This window comes from Staurois parvus, unplaced genomic scaffold (genome assembly GCF_062004578.1).
Source record: "Staurois parvus isolate SC_StPar_1 unplaced genomic scaffold, SC_StPar_1.0 ptg000154l, whole genome shotgun sequence".
Classification (NCBI taxonomy): Eukaryota; Metazoa; Chordata; class Amphibia; order Anura; family Ranidae; genus Staurois; species Staurois parvus.
This window is the reverse complement of record NW_028317950.1, coordinates 3,063,190-3,087,011: the sequence shown is the minus strand read 5'-3', so window position 1 is coordinate 3,087,011 and position 23,822 is coordinate 3,063,190.

Below are 23,822 nucleotides of genomic sequence, written 5' to 3'. Positions count from 1 at the left end.
AATACATTAACTCTTTTAGAACAAGTCTCCAACTTTGACAGAGTATCGCCTAGTTCCTATTCTGCATGTCTTGTGTGTATATGTTTGGGTCACTCATTCGTGGTGAAAAAAATCATTATTGCTTAGCATAAGGCCATAACAATCAGTTTATGTATAAAATGTATACAATATTTAGGTTTACTACATTATTAAAGAGAAGCTCCACCCTCTTTCACATGCATATTTAAAATATTTTAGGGGAATCTAGTCCTGAGATTTACACAGCACCCTGACGCAACACAGCCAGGTGGATGACATCATTTTCAATTAAGAAACACACTGGTGTCCCTTCACTCTCCACTGGACTGTGGAAGAGCAGCAGCAGCAGACAAATTAGGTTAGCACTCTGCCCACTCTATTCCATCCAGTTATTATCATAGAAAGTAGAAAAGTGATGGCAGAAAAAGATCAAGTGGTCCATTGAGTCTGCCCATTTTTTTTTCTTTGTTGTTTGGGGTTTTTGTTTGCTTTTTTGTGTTTTTTTTTTTTTGTTTTTTTGTTAACTTTTTTGTCTGAGTATAGATCTATGCTTGTCCCAACCATGTTTGAAGCTATTTACTGTTGACTGGCTCACTACCTCTGCTGGAAGTTTATTCCAAGCATCAACAACTCTTTCAGTAAAATAATACTTTCTGAGATTAGTTTTGAACTTTCCTCCAGTTAGTTTAAGGTCATGTCCCTGTTTTCTTGATATTGGTTTTATGTTGAAAATGCTGCCCTCCTGAACCTTATTCACCCTCTTGATGTATTTAAAGGTTTCAATCATGTCTTCCCTTTCCCTTCTTTCCTCCAGACTGTACTTGTTAAGTTCCTGAAGTCGTTCTTGATATATTTCATCCCCCAGACCTTTATCATGCTTCTTGTCAGCACATTACCATGTATCCTCCCTTGGCTCCCTCCTTCCCCTCACCATCCTTGTTTTCCTACCAGCTTCTCAGATTCCCACTCCCCCCTATTCTCTTTCTCCATGAGAGAGCCCATCCTAAGGTGAAGATGTCTGCAGCTGAACGACCAGCACAGATGCACAATGCCTTTTCAAGCCTGCAACCAAATTACTCACATGGAACGTAAAAAGGCATAGATGTCCCATAAATAAGGTTGAGAATATTGGTTGACTTGTAGAGAGGGAGAGTGCAGATGGAATATTTCTAAGATATTCACTTTCAAGCAGGGAAAGTCCCTAAATGTCAGAATTTATCGTTTTCCCAATGTGTATCATGAGACATCCCCAGACTCCAGATCAGGGATACTGAGCGCAGAATTCTAACTGGGTTTGCTGAGACCGTTCTCTTTCTGAAACAAACCCTTATAAGAAACCCTGGAAATGCTAGTCAATCTCTATGTTCCTAATAGTAACCAAATAAATTTTTTAGAAACATGCCAAGACAACCTCTAAGCTTTAGCTGAAGGAGCCCTCATAGTAGGTGGAGATTTGAGTGTCATGTTAGTTCTTCTCTGATGTTTCTCATAATGCCTCACATCTTTCATTTGTTCTTTTGCCACTTCAAGAGCTGTTGCATGCAGAACACTTGGCAGATATTTTTCACATTTTTCCCAACAACAAAGACTACATGTACTTATCAGCCACCCATCAATCCTACTGTAGGATTGCTTATTTCTTAGGCAATTAGATCTTAATCACGTTCATTCAGCCACAATTAAAACTTGCTTGCTTTCAGACAACTCCCCGGTCAAGACTGAGATTCTCCTGGAACTCACAAAACTTGGCAATGAAACTTAAATTAATCATTGCTTCAAGACGGACAAAATAAATCATATATAGAGTCTGAACTTACTACTTTTTTCCAATCATACCAATCTAACTGTCAACCCTACATTAAAGATCTGGGAGGTCCATAAATCGTTCATCAGAGGTATACTGATTTCACAGGCTGCCAGAGCTGAAAAACTACTATCTGAACAGATCCTTGAGCTTCTGACTCAGGCTCATGACTCAGAAACATTACTTATAAAGTTGACTCATTCTGTCTTGATCCAGTTACAAATCCTTAGGGAAAGACCAAACGCCTCCTATCACACAAAATGAAAGGGAACAACTTGGTAAAATATTGGCTAGAGCTTTGAGGGAGACTAAATTGAGGTTTTTTATCCTGAGCATAGATTCTGGCAAAGGTAGACTACTACACACATTCAAAAAGAGAGCGCTTTCTGAAATATCACAACTCCACCTTGCTATACAGCCGACTGGATAACAAAAAAAAAAGACAAAATCAACCAATTTCTAGCTGAATGCCACGCCTTGCACCACACCAGAAGAACGCCAAGCACTGGAGGCTTTGATAATAGGAGGGAACTTGATAATGATGTTCAATTCTAAATCACATAAAGCACTGGTTTTGCTGGCTTCGCTCTTTTCTACTACTAGAAGTTCCACCGCCTTCTTTCTTACTCCTTTGCTCGAGATTTCAATTAGATTCTTGTTCCTGAGTGTATTTAGCTACAGATTCACTCAGCGCCATTATTAGTCATTCTGAAGGTAGGGATCCGACTCAATGCTCCAGCATCAGGCAATCTCTCTTTTTCATGTAGACTTAGAACTGTTTACAAATTTACTTGCCGACAAACTGCACTCTCTGATCCAGTGGGTAATTCATAGTGACTAAGTTGGCTTTGTCACCAACAAGTAAGCAAAGGATAGTACAACAAGGATTATAAATTACATACATGTAACATACGTCCCCAAAACCCCTACATCCTTTTTCTTGACCAAAACTGAAAAAATATTTTATTAGGTAGATTGGACATTTATACAGTCTACCTTGCAACACTGAAATTGAGGAAAATCTGGGAAAATATATGTATTCTCATCCCTCTGCCACTGTGAAAATCAATGATCCAACCTCAGACCATTTTGAACTAAGAAATCGTAAACAACAGAGATGCCTCCTATCCCTCACCATCTTTATTTTAATGCTTAAATGCCTCTCTTTCATGCCAGATCTATCTCCAATATTAAGCCTAGTACACACAAAAAAGAAGACGAAAAGTACTGCTTTCGAAGCGATCTTCCGATAATCTAATTATTATACACAGCTTTCGAGAGCTGATTACAACAGTTCATACAAAATTATCCGAAAGGTAAAGCATGAGAATGTTTCTCATTTGATAACAAAACAAACCATTTTCATTTAGTACAGTATTTGTTCATAAAAAATCAAGTGACCAATACAGCGCATGCTCGGAAACAAAAGAGTACATTTTAATACAATACATTACATCACTTCCAAAGTTTTATTCTGTCTTACATGAATTTTCGTAACTTAACCTATTCATTTTCTATATGAAAATAGCATGCAAAAAAAAAAAGGCAACCTTTCAAAATATATTCCCATCTTGTGTACGAGTGTTTAAAGGTATAATGGCTTTTAATGTGACCGGATATTGTCAAGGTCCTACCTTTTCCCTGAGGTTATGTTACTCCATGTGCTGGCGTCCATCTTGGATTCTGCTGTGCATGGTGGGAATCCTTTTATGCCTTCAGGTCTCTGAGGTCCACCCCCCAGAGGGGCGTGGCTGATGACATATAAGCCTGTGGCCCGCACATGCTCTTTGCACTTGTGTCTTGTGTCTTTGTGTTGCTATTACTCTGTTCTGACTCTCGTGACTCTCCTGGTATCTGATTCGGCTTGTGACTTGACTATTCTTTGTATTCTCCTTTGATCTGACCCTCTGTTGCTGAACCCGGCTCGTGACCTGTGATTCTCGTCTGCTGTCCTGTACTGTTTTGTCCTGTTGTTGTTGACCCCGGCCTGTCTGACTACTCTTTTGTCTCTTCCACCAGCTACACGCCATTGGCGGCGGCCATTACCGCAGCTGAGGTGTCTCGGGGGCCGCGACCTGGTTCCTGGCTGCGTCAAGTCCATCCCCACCATCAGGGGCCCTGGTGAAGGGCAGCCTGGGACTTAGACTCCGCGCCCTGAGGGACTTCGGTCTGTGGGTGGTGGTTGTCGTCAGCCAGTGCGTTACATTGTTAGGCCTGCCTGTCCGTTCCTCGGCTCCTGCCCTGACAGATATGCAGATGATTAATTGTTCTATATTACTCAGCCAATCACCTCTCTCCCAAACCTCTTGGCAGAGTTTAAAGAGTACAGTGCCTTGTCCAACTTCAAGATAAAACTCCAAAAAGTTGGGGCCCTCAATATCCTGTTGCCACACACACCCAATGCCATCAAACCCAAATTTGCTTTTTAATAGGCTCAACTTCATTTAAAATATCTAGGCATATTTCTTACTCCATCTGCAGAGAGGATACTTGCAGCTAACTTCCTCTGTTCCTGACCCAAATTGGCAGAGACCTACAAAGGTGAAACTCTGAATCCTCTTCATGATTTGGGAGCAAAAATGTTAAGATGAATGTTCTCAGAAGATTACTATATGTAGTCTAAAACTTACCCATTAGAACCCAAAAGATGTTCCTCAAATAGAATAAAAGTGACGTCGTAGGTCCTAAAAGGTGAGATGTGCATTGGGTTAAGTTCCCCACCTCCGCAAATTATAGTGCTGTAAATTTCCCACAAAAGGGACATGTAATGGATGAATATTTTTCAAGTTGAATATTTTTGCATGTAGACATGTGATGCGGAGTCCCCATAATAGGGGCAGGCCAGGGACAGTCAAACTTAGGGAAAAGGGTTGTATGATGGTGGATGTTTTCCAGCCAGGAAATAAGGTGCTCTATGTGACTTGTTGCAACTTCTAATGGACATTCGGGGTCTAGCAACCTCCTAGATTAGTGTTGGTTGGTAGGTAAATTTAGTTTAGCTCCTCTGTAATCATTGGAGCAGGGATTGATTGTTCTGGCCTGCTCAGTGTTTTACATGCTGCTGCTCTGATTACTTCCCCCTGTATTCTAAAAGATTCTAGAATTATAGTGGGAGGAAGAACAGAATGAGCAGCCTTAATATTTATGGGAGCCCAGCCAATCCCTAGGGATCTGTGCCCAGTAGGTGGCCGGGAAGCCCATAAATGGTCAGAGGCCTAAGCAGAGACCAGAGTTTCTGGTTCCAGTCCTGCAAAAGGAGACCCTTTGCAGGGGCATTGCTCCGGTGCAGGATTATTGGAGGTTCTATCTAGAAGACATTGAGGTCCAAGCTGGAGCTTTAGCTTTGGGGCCTATTTGCAAAGCCTGTTCCTGGAGTTAGTTAAGGTCTGAATAATCACACTGGAGAGTACCAGGAGGAAGAAAGTCCAGCTGTCATATGGTGGTGTAAGTCTGTGGATATCGGAAGGAGGCAACTGGTGATCATTTAGCAATGTGAGTAGATGACCCAAGTGCTGGAAGATAGTGACTGTGTGTACCGCTTGGTCAATTGGAAGAAGTCATAGTCACCTGTCAGCATTAGATGGTCTGTGGGACAATTTGTACAAATCAGCAAGATAGAGAAGAATCCTCAAAGAGTTCAGTTCACCAGCTTTGGGGTATCCCGTGCTTCCTTCACCCCATCCAAGTTCACTGTTACATAAAACCTTAAAAAGACACCCCTAGATTGTTCAAGCCACTGAAAAACTGAAGAAAATGCTGTGTGCCTGGCTGGTTGTGTGTGCATTAATCTGGGGAACAGTGTCCATTTCACTAGCAGCTTCTCTGGGTGTGCTACATAAGATACCATAAAATCAGAGTAAGCAAATTCAGTACATGGGAGGAGACTGTACAGCTGTGCAAGATTAAAGGAAAGGTCAGAGTTTGGCTTTAAAGCTGAAAAAAAAAACTTAGAATAAAACAAGACAAGTGAGGACCGTCTTCGGTATAACATCTATCGGACAGAAAGCAAAGGAGAATCCCGCGACAACAATGAAACCCAGTGCGAAACCAGAAATCCCTTTTTTAGCTCATCAGACTTGAAACTGCTGAACCCCAGGCATTTATTTGGCAAGTACTTATTTACCTAAACGTATTTCTGTTATCTGTTTGCTGTGCTGTTGTGCTCTGTGTGTGTGTGTGTGTGTATATATATATATATATATATGTGTGTATGTGTATATATATGTATATGTATGTGTGTATATATATATATATATATGTATGTGTGTGTATATATATATATATATATATATATATATATATATACACATCTTCTGTCTGTAAATATTTTTACTGCACCCTTTCGACCTTTTGGTAATAAATCTTACTTTCTAAACATGCTGAACTGTTTCTATAGCTCCTGAATGTAACTTACGAGTCCTTGCCGCTGAAGAACACTACTATGAGTATTTAACCCTCTGTATAATCGGTCTGTATAGATAGCGGGATACTGATGGTTAACCAATCATCCTAGTGTATTGCTGAGTTTCCTCTTTCTCTGCATAAAAAGGAGGTGGTGGCAGTGTGAAGGGTTAATTGCGTAATTAACCTGACCCAGTAAGAATCGCATTCAGGCTGCCGGTACGTCGATCGTGGTTCAATTAGCTGGAACATCGGTGTGCAGGGTGCAGCTGGGTATGGCATTGTTACGCACGTGACAGCGCAGTTTTAGATTGGCTAGTCCTTCGGTCACGAGTTTGGTGAGAAGGACTGGGGTCTGACGCCGCGCTCGTCACATATTGACAAACCCAAATCTATGATATACTTTTTCTTTGAACTGTGGCTGGTTTACAAAACCTGAAAAAAACGGGCACTTACTGAATAGAATAAAACCCTCCATCGTTTGTTTGATGAAGACACATGTCATTAGGACTTTAATCATGGAAAGCGGTGGTGTTTACAGAATATACATCATACAGGAAAGGGTGGAGAGGCCTCGGAGCCTGGCCATCTCTTTTCTATGGTTGGGATCCATTTCATAGTCTCCTTTTCCCCACTCTATCTCATTTTAACGCTGCCCTAATTGGCAGAGATATAGACAGCTTTAAAGATTTCCTTCAGGGCCACTTCACCTGCTGTAAATATGACCGGGATATTCCGTAAACAGACACAGATCACACAAAAATGAAAGAAATGTCTTCCAGGCGTTCGCAAAAGAGCTCTGAGTCCGGAGGAGTGATCATAGATAGATCCGGTAGTCCAGAGGATATTTTTGTTATTTTGTTGTTTTTGTTCTTCCTTCCAGTACAAATTACTATGGAAAGAGCTTAAAGCTTAACTCCAGGTTGACGTAATTTTTTTCCATAAAATGTACTGTCCCTTGTACAGCAAAGTTGCCACAATTTAAAAAAAAAAAATGTATGGCATATCCATGAAAATAATTTATTAAATGCAACCTAATGTAAGGACCACACTTAATACATTATTCTTATGTTTGATTATACACCAATAAGTCATAACTTTACGACCACTGACAGGGTAATAAAATAACATTGATTAGCATGTTACAATGGCATCTGAAAGTGACTGCTTTATATTAGGCAGAAAGTGAACCTGTTGTCCCTGATGAGTTAAAACCAGAAAAAAATAGGCATCACAGTTTGTTGTGTGTGGGGCTGCATAACCACAGACTGGTCAGGGTGCCCCTGCTGACCTGTGTCCACATCCAAAAGCGCCTACAAGGCACAAGTGAACATCAGCACTTGACCACAGAGCAATGGAGGAAGGTGGCCCAGTCAGGCGAATCACATTTTCTTTTACATCATGTGGAAAGCTGGGTGCATTTGCTTGTCTGGGGAAGAGATGGCACTAGGATGCACTATGGAAAAAAGGCAAGCTGGAGAAGGACGTGTGATGCTTTGGGCAATGTTCTGTTGGGAAACCTTCATTTGGATGTTACTTTGTCACGTACCACTTACTTAAACATTGTTGCTGACCAAGTACACCCCTTCATGGCGATGGCAATGGCCTCCTTCAGCAAGATAATACACTCTGCCACACTGCAAAAATGGTTCAAAAATGGTTTGAGGAACACAACAATGAGTTTGAGATGTTGACTTGGCCTCCAAGTTCTCAAGATCTTAATCCAATCCAGCATCTGTGGGATGTGCCACAAAAACAAGTCCGATCCTGGACGCCCCACCTCACACCTTACAGAACTTAAAAATCTGCTACTGATAGCTTGGTGCCAGATACCACAGCATACCTTCAGAGTTTATGCCTCAACAAGTCAGGGCTGTATTGTCTTCAAAAGTGGAACCTACTCAATATTAGGTGGGTGATGGTAAAGTTATAGGTGATTGTTGTATATATGGTGGTATCTAGCTGAATAGCAGCTTGAGTGAATAAGATTGATGCACAGTTTTGAGTGGTAAATGTGACACCACTGAGAAGGAAGTATCTGTAGGTTATCATATCTCCGGTGCTCTAGGCACACCTAGCACTACAATTCCTGTTGACTTCTAGGTAATTTCGTCAGAGAAGTGTGTACTGCCAGGGGGATTTTTTGCTCCACTATCTCTGCCCATTTTTCTGGGGGAAAAGTAGTTACTATGCGATCTGCAGTGGCTGGCACAGGCTAGGAATACGGAATGGTATGGGAAGGATCTCCGTGTCCATTCATTACATACACACTGATGTATGGATGTCAGCATGAGCCTGAAAGGACTACAGAGGGGTGTCCAGCCAACCACCTTCCTCTGGATCAAGGGCCTTCAAACTTTGGCCCATGGGTCAAATCCAGCCATCTGCAAGATTTTATTTGGCCCACAGCAGAGTCAGTAGTCTCTCACACAGGGTTCACAAAGATCATTAGGTCAGCCTAATGTTTACTATTCTCGCCAACATTTACAACTCTCCCCTTCTGGTCATGTTACACCAGCTACGTTGTTATTGTACCATCATTGGTTGCTAGGACCGTTTTGTAGGCAGGTTGAAGCATGTTCTATTTAGGTGCTAGCCTGGATGGGAGGGTAAGGGTTAAAGTGGTTGTAAAGGCTCAAAGTTTTTTGCCTTCATGCATTCTATGCATGAAGGTAAAAAACCTTCTGTGTGCAGCAGTGCCCACAGCCCCATCACGATCCATCGATGTACACGACAGCCTCAGCTATCCCGGATCTCTGCCTCCTCATTGGCTGAGATAGAAAGCAGGAGCCATTGGCTCCCACTTTTTTCAATCAGTTAATGAAGTTAAGGCAGTTAATGAAGAGAGAGAAGGGACAGAGGCCAAGCTGCGGCTGTGAATGGACACACGGAGCAACAAGTGCCCCCATAGCAAGCTGCTTGCTGCTGGGGCATCCGACAGGAGGAGAGCCTGTGGGGGACTTGAGAAGAGGAGGATCCAGGCTGCTCTGTGCAAAACCACTGCACACAGTAGGTAAGTATAGCATGTTTGTTATGTAGCCTCCCTAGCGGTCTGATTATGTCAGTATTTCTGTGCTCAAAGCGGTACATTTTTGTTGCATGGAAATATGTATTTTTTTTATTGTAGGCCTGTAGTTTTTAGGAATAACTCACTGAAATCTGTCCGAACAAGAGTCTAGTAAACATCCCGGGTATGTTAAAATTTGAAACACAAAATCATAAATTATAATTTAATAAATAATCATAAAAAATATGAAAATTAATAAATTAAATTATATAATATAATCAAACCAAAAACACTGAAATTTGAAATATAGCACCAAGTTTGCACATCACTGAGCAAAGTCACACAATCGTTTTCAGTGTCTGACGAATTTCCCCACAAATCATTATCACTCAATTCTGCAAGTGGTTCTGATTTACTATCGCTGTTCTCTAGCTGGTCTAAATCGCTTTTGACCTAAAGGGACGCTTTTTGGACACCATGGACATTTCTCAGTTTCCAGGCAGAAACAACAGTAAAAGTGCAGGCAGGGCACAGAACAAAGCACTCGGGACAAAATGTATGTGAAATGATTTGATACAGTAATGTTGTACTGTGTGATTTTAGTGAATTTTGTGAATGTCACTTTTACAACTTTCAAATTTCCCGCCAGTTCCGTCCCCGTACGCCCCAACGTCGCAGGGAATGGAACCCAGAAGACAGATGCCGGCATCGGCCGGAGGACATTGCAGGGGACACTGCAGAAGGGAGGGACATCGCTGGAGCGAAGGACAAGGTAAGTGAAGAAGAGATCCCGGAGCAGCGCCGCATGGTAAGCCCGAGTGTAGCTCGGGGTTACCGCTTGTGGTACTGAAACTTTACCCCGAGCTACACTCGGGAATACCGCCAGGGAGGTTAAAAAAATGTTTTAAAAAATGAACCTTTCACTTCAATGCATTAACCAGTTTTTTAGTTTTGGCGGGTTATCTCTTGGTCTGAACCACTGATCCTGTGATATAAAAGGACAGTGGAGCCCTTGAAGACACCAGCTGCTGGAAAATGCCACTGATGGACCTTTTAGCACATGACCTCTACCTTTTGCAGGTATGCCGGGGCAGCACATAGCCTATGTTAGGAATAGGGGTGCAGGAATAATCCTGTTTTGCATGTTGGTCTCTGAGATGTTCATTTTGCACATTTCTAAGTAAAGGTTTGAAACTTAGTTCCTGCCTGGTCTGAGGTTGCTCAAAGGGGTATAATGCAAGTAACTGGCACCTATGGTTTTCGATTTGGGTCATAGAACACATTGGGGTATGAAGACAGCTCCGCAAGAGTTAACGCAGTATGAAGTTGCAAATGTGGCTGCCATAGGCAACAAAGGTACAGTCAGCAGGCAGCCTGTCAATAGCGTGTACCTGTTATATGTGGAACTGCCTCTAGTCAGACTATTGCCTACTCTGCTCACTTTTAGGTGATCTCTGAAAACCTATCTCTTCAGTGAAGCCTATCCTGCCCTCAGCTAATAATGGAATCTTCTACTCCTCCTACCAGTCCATCCCCCACAGTTATTACCTTTTGTACCACTAGCCCGTCTCTTAGATTGTAAGCTCCAAGGAGCAGGGCCCTCCTAACCCTCTTGTATTGAACTGTATTGTTGCTGTATTGTCTCCCTTTATATTGTAAAGCGCTGAGCAAACTGTTGGCTCTATGTAAATCCTGTATTATAATAATAATAATAATAGTCAGGATGGAGATGTTGTTGGCACTCCCTGTACCACATTCCGTCTCCCATAGCAACTAAGCGGATCTGCACCACAGAGGTCTCCATCCTGTACAGAGGTACAGAAGGTAAAGAGCAGGGTTAAATGCATGTGTGAAGCCCACTCAAGGTGGCAGGGCCCACTCCGTTAATGAGGAATGGTAGTGAAAAATGATGGACAGGTGGTTATGGACAAGGTTCAGCGTGTTTTTACTAATTTCAAGCTACAGCAAGAAGATGTACATTGTACACTTGCACCATTACTGTTCTCCAGTTAACTCCCAGGTCCTCGTGTAATAGTGTATGCTCATCTCTCAGAATAGAGGCCCGCCTTAAGGTTGACTACTCCCCCATGGCAACCTCAGCCTTGTCCCAAGGCATTGGTAAAAACGGCACAGAGTACAGATACCCCATGTGTATTGAAAATGATCCTGCTACAGGCACCTAGCATAGTCCAGAAGAACCAGCCCTGAGGCTAGTCCTTTTATGTGACACAGATTTGGTGTCCAAAGAGTTAATGGAGTATATGGAAGAAGGTCTGCCATCTCCTGCCTACACTATACCCGTGATGCCAACACATCGGAGTCCTAACAGCCAATTATGTGCTTGGCCCTGCATTCACACAGGACAACACTTCCTCCGTCAAGAACTGTTCCACATCTACCTGCTGCTACAACCAAGCTCCTGGGCTCTCCAGGCTCTCAGACACCGAGTGTGCAGTAAGAGTAGAATTTGTCTGGGAACTCTGATATAAGGGAGAGCTCTGATGGGGATTCTAAAGTAAGGGGGACTCTGATAGGGACTCTAATGTAGAGGGTACTCTGATAAGGACCCTGCTGTAGCGGGGACTCTGATGGGGTATTTCATGTAAGGGGGGCTTTGATGGGCTCACATTTATTTGGAATTTGTTTTACTGTAGATCTTTCTCTGTTGCTCTGAATCATTTCATGATGATTGCATAAAAGCTCCAACTTACAACTTATTCATTCATTTATAAAAGTGACTCTTTTTCGGCCCATTATATTAATAAAATATACAATGTGGCCCTGAAATGTTTGGAAACCCCTGCTCTGGATCAACTGAGGGTATAGGATTTTGGATTTGGAGGGTTTCTATTTATTCTATTGGTGGATCTAGATGGACATGAATGTGGAGAGTGCAGCAGTAACTGGTCTTGTGAACGGAAGACCGTTCAATGAAGCCCTGTAATGGACATCAATCAGAGCTCCATAGGCAGTTTGTATTGTTGGGAATAGCTTGTAATACAATGTTCCACCCAAGCCTTGAGATCTTGGCCCTTTTGTTAGGACAGACAGTGTGCAAGCACATCTAACTTACAATTGATAATGAGATCTGCCAGAAGTGTCAGGACAGTTGTGTATCACCCAGGATGAAGATTAACTACCCTGCCTCCTGGTAATGTGTAGGTTTACTGTCCTGTGCTCTCTTGCATGCTCATGCTCCCTGCCCCATGCTTCACTTGTTGCCCACCACCAGTCTAGAGCATGCCCCCCCCCCCCTTCTCCTGCACCCTAGTCCTGTTTGGCTGCACAAAACAGACCAGGTTAATTATGGTAAATATTACTTCCCAACCCCCTCTTTTAACGGTACATAGGGTAAAGCTAAGTAAGATTTTAGACAAGTAAAAAGGTAAGCAGCAGTAACAAATCTAAAGTCAATGTTCTCCCCACTTGGCTTTAAAAAAAAAGTGGAAATACACTTTATAGCGTATCTTTGGTCAAAATTTTATATATTTTTTTTCCACATTGAATTTCAATTACGGTATTTCTAACCTTCTCCTAATAATTTGAAGTTTGAAAACTTACTTTTCTGAGGATCCCCACACATTTACTTCCTTGAATTCTGTGACCCATAGTCACTCTGCCCTGTAAGTAGGCAGTGCTGTGTCACACATTTCACAGAGCATGCCTTCTGAACTACAGAGGTGCTGAGGCAAGGAGTTTCAGTAAGTGGAGTCAATACAAGAATAAAAGCTTTTTTGCAAACACCTAGAGGGCTTCTGTCTAGCCACTCTACCTTTAAAACTCAGATCAGTGGAGGGCTGCTGCGATGTTTTCCTTCTTTGTCCTATCACCACACAGGATCTCTTTAGCTCCGTTAGAGTGACTCAGGTTCTTGGTCACCTCTCTTACTTAAGGCCCTTATCCTCCAGTTGCTCAGTTTGGCCAGGCGACCAACTCTTGGAAGAGTCCTAGTTGTGCTAGACATCTACCATTTGAGAATTATAGAGGCTACTGTGCTCCTGGGTACGTTCAGTGCAGCAGAAATAATTTTTTAGCCTTCCCAAGAACTGTGCTTTGCTATAATCCTGTTTCTGAGCTCTGCAGGCAGTTTTTGATCGCATGGCTTTTGCTTTGATACAGTATGCATTGTCGGAATGTCTTTTATAGAGAGGTGTGTGCCTTTCCAAATCATGTCCAATCAATTTAATTTACCACAGGTGGCCTGAAACATCTGAATTATCAAGAGAAGTGGGAGGCACCCTGAGCTAGTGGTTTTGCAAAGGGTCTGAATACAAACAGTATGCCAATGTGATATCTGTTTTTTCTTTTAATAAACTTAAAGACATTTCTAAAATTCTTTGAAAATATATAGTGCTGGTAAAATGTATAAACATACAAGGTGCTTATCCCAGAATTGCAGAGCCATAAAAAACAAAACAAAAAAACAGAGAGAAGAAAAAGGGACTTTTTAAGCACCAAAACTATAAAAGAAAAAATGTTTTATATAAAAAGTACAAGTTTATTGAACAAAGTACATCAATGAAAAGACATATACACAATACATAAAACATAATTTCTGATACAAATGGCGATGATTGGGCTATATATCACCAAAGAAGAAAACCCCTTTGCATCGGAGATGTGTTGCTTGGCAACTCTGGGACACACACGTGTGCTGGCGCTGGTCACGCTGGACCGGAAGTGACGTTCCGATAAGGCGCACACGCCGTGAGTGATGTCTTGCCAGCCCGGATGTTGGTAGCGGACAGCTTTACTGAGGGGAGACTAGGTCTCCTATCCACTGAGTGTATAACTGATCACCTAATGAGCAGCTGGTGTGCTTTTTCATGTGGCTTCATTGATTTCTAATGGCTATATAAGCTGGGTTTCTTTTCTATTTCTAAAATTCTGTTTTCACTTTGTCATTATGGGGTAATGAGTGTAGATTGTTGAGAAAATTATACAACTGTAGTATTAGGCTGCAACATACCAAGATTGAAAAAAGTGAAGTGGGTCTGAATACTTTCTGAATGCATTGGAAACAGATCAGTGTGTGAGTGCAAATTGTGTGTCCTGATAACTGGCCAATAAATGAGACATGGCTGATAACTTCACAAAAAAAGCATACCCATACCCAATGAATCCATCAGTATTTTGTAGGGATCTCCACTTTACTGTTCCACTATTTTCTGCTGTAACATCTTGGGAAGCTTGCTGTCTCTTCTTGGTTCTTCTAGCTGGCCCCGTGATATGAGCAATGAAGCATCATCAGGGAGCCAGCTGCGAGAACCAAGAAGAGACAGCTGGCCTCCTGATAATGCACTCAATGCATGTGCTATATAGTACCCTGAGGGGCCTCCTGGGATGCGTGAAGTGAGTATCCCAGGAGGCTACAGGGAAATATAATATATATACACACATTAACTTCGGAAGTGTGAGGACGGCTATAAAAAGAGGCGGTCCCAACCTGGGTAAAGTAAATGGGAAATGAAAAAAAAAATGTAGCACAACCCTGACACCCCAGGCAGTATAGCAACTCCAAAGGTAGGGCAGGCTAGCATTTCACCCCAAGGCTCCATGGCTGAAATAGGGGACTGAGAATATTGAGTGCCACTTACTTTTGTCTTTTTCAGAGTTATATTGCAGAACAATTAAGGAGGTGAGGGTTAGGGGTCTCAGATACCATGCAAATCACTTACTCTCCAGATCAATATCCAGCCTCACAGTGTCAGAACATTTACACTGACTTAGGAACACTGTAAACACGTTCCCAAATTTTAGTTTGTCCTCCAAGTGAGTCAGCAGGCCCTTCTGAGAGCCTTCTTCCCATCTTTCTTTAGCAAGGGGCCTCCCCTGGATCTTCTCATTGGCACAGCTTCCTCCATACGAGGCTGTACAGCATCAGGACCACTTCAGCAAGCATCATAGCTTCACCCTACATCAGGCAGTACAGCTAAATTACCATTTCAAGCACAAGTTAGGCTCCACAAAGGCTATTGGGCCTAACAGCAGAGATTCATACAACAGCACCTCCCTAGGCTTCAGCCCAGGGGAAGAGAGCAAGCACATGGCCTATCCCAAAAATGGATACCCTCCCTCAGCATGCACCAGTGGCCTAAACCTCCTACTGGATTGGCTGAGGGAAATATAATAATAATCATTGTTGTTTCTGAAATCTCATATTATGGCCTGTAATACTAGTGACACCTTCAGGCTACAGTGAGAAATCACAACCCCACTGAATTTAGGGAAGACCAAATTAAGAACTACACAATTATTCTGGACTGCCTACCATCCAGCCAACATTTAAATGTATGCTAGTATACCCTGTTTAGGACAAGGGGGCTACAAAAAAATTAAATAGATGTCCATTTGTCAGAAAGGTGGGGGGGAGGCAGTGACAATAATGAAAGGGAGTGGGGAGGGTAAAGGTCCACTTTAAGGTAAAGTGAAGACTTTGCAATGAGGAACTAACAAATCCGCATGGATTTAGATTCAGGGATGACAGAATAGTCTTCCTGTCTATAAATTCTGTTAAAAAAGCATTCTGGTCATCTGTTTTACAGAAGAAGCTGCTGAAATTACGAAACATAAGCAATTTATACTTTCTCTTTTCTTGTAATGGGAGAGTAACATCTAAGCCCACTACATTGGTGTGACATCTTGACTACTCAGAGTAAACAATATACGAGGGGCATTCAAGTCAAACCGGGACTTAGTTTCACAGTTATAAAAAAGGGATGCTAGCCTGGAGGTGGTACATGCAGTATTAAGTGGCAAGTGTGTCCTATTACTGATAGGTGGCGCACATGTTGTGGGACAGTCCAGAGACCGTTAATTAAGATGGCAGATAACAGTTTTAGTGCGTGCATGGAACAGATGAAGTTTCTTGAGAACGAAGGCAAAAAACCCACAGGTATCTACAGAAGACTTCAAGCATAGTACGGTGATCAGACATTCAGCCACAGTAAGACATTTGAATGGTGTAAACGTTTCAAAAATGGCTGTACGTCCATCAGTGACGATCCCGGCTGTAGTGGTCCCCAGCCCACAGCAGTTATTCCTGTGATGTTCAGTGCATGGAATGCCTGATCTTGGATAATCGACTCATAATGCATAACCTGTTATGAAATTACAAAAGAGACGAATTTCAGTAGTGATGATGAAGTGAAGCAGGTTGTCTTAGGTTGGTTCAGGCGTACTGACAAATCTTTCTATGCCAAAGCTTTTGAGTCATTACTTAAACTCTGGGATAAGTGTATAAATGTACAGTAGCAGGGGAGTATGTCAAAACATAAATGCAGTTTCCACTACTTGAAATGTGTTCTTTTATTCTATAAAGTCTCGGTTTGACTTGAACGCCCCTCGTAGTTATAGTCAGGTTAACAAAGACACATGCCCATGAACTTCTACTGAAAGACAAGTAAATAAAAACCTGCATCTTAAGAATCCTAAACCAGCAGTTGAGAAGGCAAAAATGCACTGTCCAATTTGTTCCAATAGGAAAACAAATCCTTTCTGATCCCTTAAGGAAGCCTTTTCAACCTTTTTACCCTAGGAGAACACTTACAATAATTTTCAGAGTTCGGGGGTCCCCTGCTGAAATTTTATGTCTACAGCTTCTGGGACATTAGCAAGATGAGTAAATTATAGATATACAGTAATACCAAATAAAATAATAAAACATGTGGTGTACTTAGAGTATATGACAGCCGGTGTCGATCATTTGATTTTTATCAGCCCCTAATCTACATAATATTGATATGTTTCAGTAGTAATCCCAAGATTAAAATAAAAAATAATCATGATGGCAACAAAAGAAAAACTCCTGTACATTGGTGGTTAGTGGGGAAAAAACATCTTGCATTGGTGTTTAGTGAAGGCTCCTCTAACATCAATGATGAGAGGGAAAGGTGCCTTCCAATTATGGTCCGTGAACAAGATTCTCCCTTATATGTAGGACAAGAATGCCCCTTACATGTGGTTTGATGGTAACCATCATGGTTTGATGGTAAGTCACAAGAATACATTATTTCACTGGTAGACAGTGGGAAGATTGCCCCTTAATTGGTGGTCAGTGGGGAGAATGTTCATTACATTGGTGGTCAGAAGAAAGAATGCTTCTGACACTGGTGATCAGTGAAAAGAATTCTCTTTAGATTGTTAGTCATTGGAAAGACTGCTAAAAAGATTATTAATCTCATATCACTGGTGGTGCCAAGTGATATTGGCTGTGGAAATATGTAGGCACCATCAGGGTGAACATACCTGCTCAAGGAACCCCTATCAACTTTGGAGGACTCCAAGAGTTTCATGGTACCCTGGTTGAGAATGGCTACCCTAAATCAATCAAAATTTCTCTCATTCAAAAATCTATGGATATAGAGTTAGCTAGAACTACCTCATGCAGAAAACTATTCCATATTTTCACAGATTTTACTGTAAAGCAGCAGTTCCATATGCAGAAGTCACCGAGGTATAAAGAAGTTCCCCTTGTCATTTGCAGTGCCTTCAAATGAACACCAAGTTTCCTGTATGGAAAATTTAAAACTTTGGACTATTATGTAATACATTTGAAGGTTCTGCAACTGAGCCTTCAAATTGGAGATCAAAATGCAGGGCAACTACACCTGCTGTTATATGACTAGAATATTCCATAAACAGAAACGCAGTTCACATAAGAACGTAACAAATGTCTGGCAATAGCAGCTGCACAGTGGCTCGAGGGACCTCCTCCATTACAAGAAGTCAAGAAGTAAAATAAATTTAGAAAAGAGTTGGAGTGCTCACTGTGTCTGCTTTGAAATATTTAAAAATAAACCTAAAAAATTACAAGAACTTTGGTGCAGCAACCTTATGAATAAATATAAAAAAAAAAATCTCAGAGATGATGACTGCATATTCTATAGCAGTGTTCTACAAAGTGTGGCCCTGGGGCTGGTTGTGGCCCTTTGCTTGCATTTATCCGACCATATTCCTGCTACTGACACCAACAATGGGGCAAAATTGCTGCCTCTGATGCCAATAATGAGGCATAATTCCTTCCACTGACAAAAATGGGGCACTATTCCTCCCAATGACACCAACGATTTCCCTCCCTAATGCCAAAGATCGGGCATTGTTTACTCCCACTGGGCACAGTCTGGCCCCCCCTAAAGACTGAAGGACAGTAAACTGTCCCTGTCTCAAGAAAGTTTGGAGTCCTCTACTCTATGGCCTAGGTGGGCAGGCACTGCTCCACATCTACAGGTGCACCTATGCCATAATACAGTGATTTGGTGAATGGATAGCCTACGGATCAAACCTGGGTAGGTAATATTTTGGTATTTTTAAAGAGACCCTGTCACCAACTTAAAAAGCCTGCATGCAAGAGCACAAAACAAGTGTGAGTATTTGCTTAAATGCATATTTGCAGTGTTTTCCTTTACACAATTTATTTCTTTATTCATTTGCAATGTCAGCACAGCCACCTCCCTCTAATTGCTGACCATGCAGGCCCAGCTCCTCAGCCGCTTCCCTCACTCCCTTAATAACATTTTATGTAACTCTTACAGTGAGGAGCAAAGGTGAATACTATAGAGCAATGGTCTCCAAACTGCGGCCTGGGATCCATTTGCGGCCCTTTGCTTGCTGTTATTATGCCCTTTATTTGCCCTTAGCATAGTGCCTTGCAGCATTATTCCACAAACTGACACCAATGATGGAGTATCATTCTTCCTACTGATACCATCAATAGGGCAATATTCATCTCATTGATATCAGTAATGGGGCACCACTCATCCCATTAAATGTGTAGTCCCACCCATGTACCGGTAGTGCTGGCACAGAAGTAAGGAATAAAGAAAATACTGCTGTTTATTCATCACCCTTTAGACCAGGGGTCTCCAAACTTTTTAGAAAAAGGACCATTTCATGATCCTTCAGACTTTAGGAGGGCCAAGCTGTGGCCAGTGGGAGAAGAAAATGCCCCAGCATCAGTAGGGGTAAACAGAGCCTCAGGCTTTATGGTCAATGGGTGTAAAACAAATTACACAATGCCTGTGGTCAATAGAAGGAGAAATAGTGTCCCATTGTAAGTGTCCGTGACAGGAATAAAGCGCCATCATTGGAGTCACTGGATGAGACCGTGCCCATCAATTGTGTCAGTGGAAGGAATAGTGCACCATCATTGGTGTCAATGGGAGAAATAGTGCCCCACCGTTGGTGTCAGTAAGAGGAATAGAGCCCCTTCATTGGTGTCAGTAAGACTAATAGTGTCCCTTCATTGGTGTTAATGGAAGAGACAAATGCCCGTCATTAGTGTCAGTGGAAGGAATCGTTCCCCATTGTTGGTGTCAGTGAAATGAATAGTGCACCATCATTGGTGTCAGTGGGAGGAATAGTGCTCTATCTTTGGTATCAGTTGGAGGAATAGTGTTCCATCATTTTATACCAGTGGGAAGAATTATGTCATGTTGGTGTCAGTGGAAGGAATAGTGCACCATCATTGATGTCGATAGGAGGAATAGTGCCCCTTCGTCGGTACCAGTGGGAAGAATTGTGTTCCACAATTATGTCAGTAGGAGGAAATATGCCCCATTGTTGGTGTCAGTAGGAGGAATAGTACCCCAAGGACTGGAAAAATGCAAGCAAAGGGCCGCAGTCTGGAGACCACTGCCGTAGGCCAGGGTTTATTAAATGGTGAGCCATGGTCTGGACCAAGACTGAGCATCAACCCTATCTGGATTGCCATAGCCATGCCCATCAACAGCCTGTTTGTCCTTTCTTGGGTCTCCCCCACTCCCCTGCTGCCACCACCACTGCTACTGTCATCCTCACTGCAGGGCAGAAGGAGTAATAGTATCCCAAGGACTGGAAAAATGCAAGCAAAGGGCCGTAGTTTGGAGACCACTGCCATAGGCCAGGGTTTATTAAATGGTGAGCCGTGGTCTGGACCAAGACTGAGCATCAACCCTATCTGGATTGCCATAGCCATGCCCTTCAACAGCCTGTTTGTCCTTTCTTGGGTCTCCCCCACTCCCCTGCTGCCACCACCACTGCTACTGTCATCCTCACAGCAGGGCAGAAGGAGTAATAGTATCCCAAGGACTGGAAAAATGCAAGCAAAGGGCCGAATTTTGGAGACCACTGCCGTAGGCCAGGGTTTATTACATGTTGGGCCGTGGTCTGGACCAAGACTGAGCAACAACCCTATCTGGGCTGCCATAGCCATGCCCTTCAACAGCCTGTTTGTCCTTACTTGGGTCTCCCCCACTCCCCTGCTGCCACCACCACTGCTACTGTCATCCTCACAGAAGGGCAGAAGGTGGGTGGTGCAGCAGATCTGGATAGCTGCCCAATTTTTCAAGTTAACATGTGGGTGATTGGTATTATGATGCATGACAGTCCTGGAACCAATCACCCACTTGTTAACATGAAATATTGGGCAGTTCCTGCCCTTTGTCCAGGCCTATTGTACCTCCTATGCTCTGCCCTGCTGTTTAAGCTAAAATTGTGCAGGTGGGGCTGGGATGGGAAGGGGGATGTGATGTAAATGGACACTAATGAAAAGAAGGGGTCTGTGATGTGAAGGGGTGGAGTGTGATGTAACGGGAAAGGGGGGTGGGTTGACTGTGATGTGAATGGGGGACTAAGATGCAAGGGGGCTGTGATGAAAAGGGTCAGACTGTGAAGGGGGGACTGAGGACACTGATGTAAAGGGAGAACTGTGATATAAAGGGAGATTGTGATGCAAAGGATGGGGGGCTGGGATGTAAAGGTGGGGCTGTGATATAAAATGGAGGAACTGCAATGTTAAGGGGGCTATGATGTGAAGGTTGGACTGAGGATTCTGATATAGGTGTCCGTTTATGAACCAGCAGTAATAGATCGCTGCTTAGTTCTCCGGCATTCTCGGAGAACACAGTTCTCCTGTGAATGCCGTTTATGAAGCATATGTAGATCAGTTCTCCAAACGAAGGGAGAACGGTCTACAGATGCTGGAAAACGGCTGATTTTACTATAATCTCGTGAGATTACAGTAAAAGATCAGTTTACTAAACAGAGGTAAATTATCTCTGCTTAGTTTGCGGTCCCTCCGATTCTCTAGCTCTGGGCTGGAGAATCTGGAGAGAGAACACAGATCTCCAGTGAAGGGCTGAACATGTTCTCCTGAGTGTCATAAACTGTGAATGACCAGAGAATAGCTGCGATCCTCTGAATCGCAGCTATTCTCTGTGTCATAAACGGACACCATAAAGTGAATAAGGGGGGGGGGTTGATGTGAAGGATCTTGGTAAGTCCTAGCACAGACATGAAATTTGGATTGCTGCTGAAAGAAAATTTTACTGACCTGTGAATTTTAATTTAGTGCCTCTACCCTGGACAAAATGGGCATTTAAATTGTAATCATATAATTTAACAAGAATTTTACAGTGGACATACAGTTCTCAAACTCTTTTCTGAATTACTTTTCCCTTTTAAATTTAGTTGCCACTTTCTGCATTCTTTTTTAATTTCTGCAATCTTTTTTTTTTTTATGAACACTCAACTGCATATTCACCATGAAGTCTTACCAATGGTTTGTATATGGGCAAGATGATCTTGCTCTATCATTACCTCTTTTAGGCTCCATGCACACTAGCAGCTTGAAAACCACTAGAAAAAACGCTGGATAAAAAATGCTAATATTAGCGTTTTTTGCTGGTGTTTTTGCAGTATTTAGGAGCATTTGCAAAAAAGTGTTTTAGGAGCTCTAGCATTTCTTAAAGTGGTTCTAAAGCCTCAAGGTTTTTTACATTCTCTGCTGCAGGATCCCCCCAGCCCCCCATATTCTTACCTGAGCCCTATCTAATCCAGTGATGTGCACATTTTCCGCTGTCTCCCTCCTCATTGGGCAGATTGTCTCCGCTCCTGTCAATCAACTCCAGTGACGAAGGAGCAGGGAGCGGGGCTGAGTCCCGCTGTCTGTGTCGATGAATGCAGCAGCGGGGCTCAGGAACGAGCACACATGAGTGCCCCCATGCTCTGCTGGACACTGATAGAAGTCACAAGACTGCTCTAACTGCTGATGAGAAAAGGTATTTAGCAGTTTATATTTACTAAAATAATTGCATTTCCATATTCTGTGTACTGTGGGAGACCAGATATAATGAATGCAGGGTCCGGGGTTTAGTAACACTTTAAATCTGTAATCTGCCAGGCCTGTACAAGATCTTCCCATGCACATCACAATCTGATTGTACAGTTTACTAGATTTAGGTTGATAAGTAAAAAAAAAATGTATGTATCATACACATACATTGATTTTCATCAATGGAGCTGATAAGTACACAATCTTTGCTATCCCTCTGCTAGGATCACCTCTTTTCCCTGGATTATTTTCTTCTTTTAGGACCCACTAACACAACAACATACTTCTTTATGTTTAGGGTACCAGAAAAAGCAGTTTCTTGATCCCCATCCCCTGTTAGCTGGCACTACCCTAAGTTCTGGCTTGTGTACTGTCTTTTGGTGTCCAACATCCAATCCAAGGCTAAGGGCAATGCATTGTACTTAATAATATCAGAGGACCTGTGACTGCCAGAGTGTAGGGAAGAAGAGACTGCAGATGCCAGTCTTACCGCATGGAGGATTCCTGCGGGAGCAGGAGAATGAAGTAAAAGAGAGATTTTTTTTTTCTTTTTCTGGTACTGCAATGGAAAATTTTTGTTTTTGGAGGAAGGAGCATGTGGTCGGTGACAAGGGTACCCAACACTCCCAAAAAGGGTCAAATGTTGAAGAGACTTCCAGGGGCTGCAGTGCTAGAACTGGGGGGGAGGGAGGTAGGAGTCATAGAAAGCTGGTCATGTAGCCCCTGCTAACTGCTGGTTGTTAAGACAGTTCCCATGCCTATGGTTACATTTTCAGTGGTGGGAAGTCTGAGACTGCAGAAACCAGCCTTCCAGTTCACTATATTATTGTTCAGGTTCCTGGTAAAGTCAGTCCTAGGGGCATGTAGGGAATCACACATTTACAAATTTTTGAGAGGCTACTGTGTCTCATTGGGTTTCAGGGGTCCTGCAGGACTTTTGAAACCCATGAAACATGGGGGCCCAGATTACCAGGTGCATGCATGCAGGGGAACCTTTCTACCACTGCTAAGCAGGCAGACGCTCCTCCATCAGGCTCATCCAAGTCAGTTGTTACTGGAGGGGTGCTGCTGTACTCACAAGATTGTTCTGATTTTATATTGTCATGATTCTCCTCTAATCCCATCTAAAACTGGCCATGCACAATAGATTTTTGCTGGAAATTTTTTTCTTTTCTGACCATCTGCTAGATTTTCTAATGGTTAGTGGGATCAAACTGATGATCAAACTCCACCACAGTAATGGCAAAATGTGAAGGAGCAGGATGGAAAATTCTTCTCATATGAACAAAATTCTATGCACAAAAGAAACCATTTTTTTTTTTTTTAACATCTGGAATTCCATTCAAGCAGCAGATCTGGGAACAAAATTAGTTGATTCAATGATGGCAAGATGAAATGCTCTGACGTACAATTTTTCAGAATTTCCATATGAACTTTCAAACTAAATTCTGCTGGTGTACAGCTAGCTTAAAGGTCCGGAGTAAGTGCACACTCCATGGTCT